We start from the raw sequence: 3,268 nt of genomic DNA, 5'->3' as shown, positions 1-3,268 counted from the left end.
TCTGCTCATTAAATATTTGCAGTTTAGGAATCTTTTCTCATGGGGAGAATGATTAATTGTCAAACCTAGGATCGGTGTGTGCTGTGAGTAGTTCTGTCTTTACCTTGCATTCAGTAGCTGACATTCTTTTTTCAAACCTGCTGCAGTTCAACAAGATACTGAAGAACCTGCCTTTGTTCAGAAGAACCAGTCACACACGATGAATGATGTGAATGATGTGCTTCATGGCCATCTGAATGGGACTGAATGAACAAATTGGTGTTATTTATCTACAACTTATTATCCAAACAGATGGAACAGTTAGTTAAATGGGGAAAAATTAAATATTTCAGGCTTTGATAGTCCCTATTCCAGACAGAATCCCTCTGTCTGACGAGGGAACTGTTTATATGACTGTGATCTGAACTTTCAAACAGCTGCAACTCTTTGTTTTACAGGAGACCCTGCGCTGTGATTGACCTCTTTGCAGTTGTTTGGGTACAGATGATGAAGCTGGAGACATGAAATGAGCACAAACACAGGAAGGGTCTCTTGCTGCTGAATCTGCTTCTGAAGCTGTAATGCAGCACCAGTTTCTTCTGCATTGTGGTCTGTGAGCATTACCTCATCCAAAGCCAGTCTGAAAGCACACAAAGCACGGAACATCTTGCTGGAGGAGGTAGAAGGAAATGTTGCATCTGTTCTGCACAAGCAAGTCAGGGATTTCTCCTCTCCTGCAATAGCACTCATCTGCTGTTTGCATGTACAGCAGCTATTACCCATTATCTCTTCTGTACAATTGCACCAGGTCCTCAAGGCATTGCTTTGGGCAGTTCCAGTGACCTGAGTGGAGGCTTTGGACTGCCTCTACCAGACCTGTCATGTTCTATGCACAAAACAACATCATCCTTTCAGCCATTTACTGAGCCACTTTATTAGGGTTGCAAATAAAGTCAATAACTCTAATCATGCTTTTGGTCGTTGTGAATCCTGGCTTGGCTAGGAATCATTGGAGATAAACATCTCATTTCAAATAAGCTACTGAGCAGATGGTAATGACTTTTAATCACAAGCTACACAAGGAAAATCGGATATAAAGCCCTTGAGATGAACAGTTTGGTACATCATTGCCACCATTTTGAATGCTGAATAACCTTGTCCCACAAAGACAGCCATGTGAGATTTATGTACACATACACTTCCAGCAAACTAAAATACTGTCAGTCATTAATTGTTTTTCACAATTTTTATTCTGAGCCCTTATCCAATGCCCACTGAAGTTAAACCAAACCTCTTCTTTCTAAGCCTTCAAAGACTCCATCTGCTGCAATTACAAAGTGTTGTATTTTAATTGTGGATGAAGAAGTTTGGAAGACCTACAAGAACTTCCTGCTCATTACTAAAAACAAAAGTGGGGGTAGTTTCTTTAGACACCTGAAACCCTACTGTTAAAAAAAAAAAAAAAAAAGAGATGTTAGCCATTTTCAGAATCAGTACTGTGCCAGTGTCAGGTTAATGGCCTCACTTTAGACTCTTCTCAGCTTAGGTCAGTCCTGAAAAGGCAGCACAGGGAGTTTTTTCACAGGGCCTGTCTGCTACTGCATTTTTGGAAAGCTGAGATGCATTAAGGACAACTTTATGCCGAGAGTGGAGCTCTCATTTCTATATAATCTCCCTCTGATTCTTTGTGATGTGTTCAAAGCAATCTGCTTACCCAACGATACTGCTGGCCATGACAGTGTGACAGGTTTGCATTTCAGTCCTTGTGCTGCAATCTCCCTGCCTGGAAGCTCACTAACACCATTTCTTAATGGTCATGTTTAAATAGTTTTGCTGGAGCTCACTTATAGAGCAATCTGTGTTCAAACGTTTTTTAGCAGGCAATTGGCAAGAACTGGTTTTCAAACAACCTGATAAAACCATGTCTACAACAAAAGCCCCATCACAATTTACAATATGACTTCCACAACAGTGCTTAAATTTTAACTCCATGTAAATCAGCAGCGATTTTCCTGCTGACTTCTTTCCCCAGTGTGGCTTTGCCATTTCATCTTCTGCAGAAGGACTGTCATATCTCACTTCCATGTCCTGCAAAGACCTACACCACTCACCAGGGAATCCACCCTCACAGCTTATGGTAACAGCAAATATTTCCACAGCCACATTACAGCTCTGCAGATGAGATCCAAGAAAATAAGGTGCCTGGTTAATAATATGCACAGGAGAAGTGCAGGGGAGGCTGTTTGGCATTGCTGGTGGCAGGAAGCCATTCCCCATCTTATGGACACAGTGGTGGCAGCTGCAGCTGGAAGCTCTGTGCCCTGTGCAGCTGCTGGGGAAGGCATGGAATAAACCTGTGACTCCAGCACAGGCTGAAAACCCACACTGGAACCTTGATCCTGCCCTGCACAGAGACAGCCATTGACTTCAGCAGGAAGATTTGCTTTCCTCAAGCTCTGGAAACATCTGGGAACATGCACAGCCCTTAGACATGTATTTTTTAAATGTGTTTCTTCGTGGTTTCATCTGCAGGCTCTTGCAAATGAATAAATTAAATCCATGAATGAAGCATCCAACTCTCGGTGCCTTGCTCAAGCATGACTTGTTTAAATGCCCTGGGAATGTTGTCAGAGCAACGAGTCTGTACGAATCAGACCTGGAGAGGAAAATCCACACACTGTACTTATGTGTGGAGGCGAGAGATCCGACAGCCTTCCCAGCACTCTCTTTATATAACGTGTACAGAGGCAGGAAGATTAATGGACACAGCAAGTAGTCAGCAGAATATTACAGAAACAATTAGGCTGGAAAAGGGCTCTGAGATCATCGAGTCCAACCTGTGACAGAGCATCACTGTGTCAATCACTGAGTGCCACCTCCAGGGACGGTGACTCCACCACCTTCCTGGGCTAATCACCCTTTCCAGAAAGAAATTCTTCCTAATACCCAAACCAAACCTCCCCTGGCGTAGCTTGAAGCTGTGCCCTCTTTGTCAAAATACAATTCTTTCCAATTTAGGCCATCGGAGGTACCGCACCACACTGCTCAGCAACTCCCCAGCGATGCCCGCAAACAGCTTTGTGTCTGGTGGAGCCGCCTCCAGATAATTCTGGGGTTGTTCCTTGGTTTAGACTGATCGATTTTAGATTTTAGGGACGACTTTGGTTTCGCTTTCACATTAAACACCCGTCGATGCCCCAAGCGCCCTTCTCCCTCACGGCTCCTCCCTCACGTCCCGCCCGCGCTGCTGCAGTTCCCGGCGGCCCCGGCCGGGCGCGCTGCCGGCAGC

This window comes from Cinclus cinclus, chromosome 7 (genome assembly GCF_963662255.1).
Source record: "Cinclus cinclus chromosome 7, bCinCin1.1, whole genome shotgun sequence".
Taxonomy (NCBI): Eukaryota; Metazoa; Chordata; class Aves; order Passeriformes; family Cinclidae; genus Cinclus; species Cinclus cinclus.
This window is presented reverse-complemented; position numbering follows the sequence as displayed.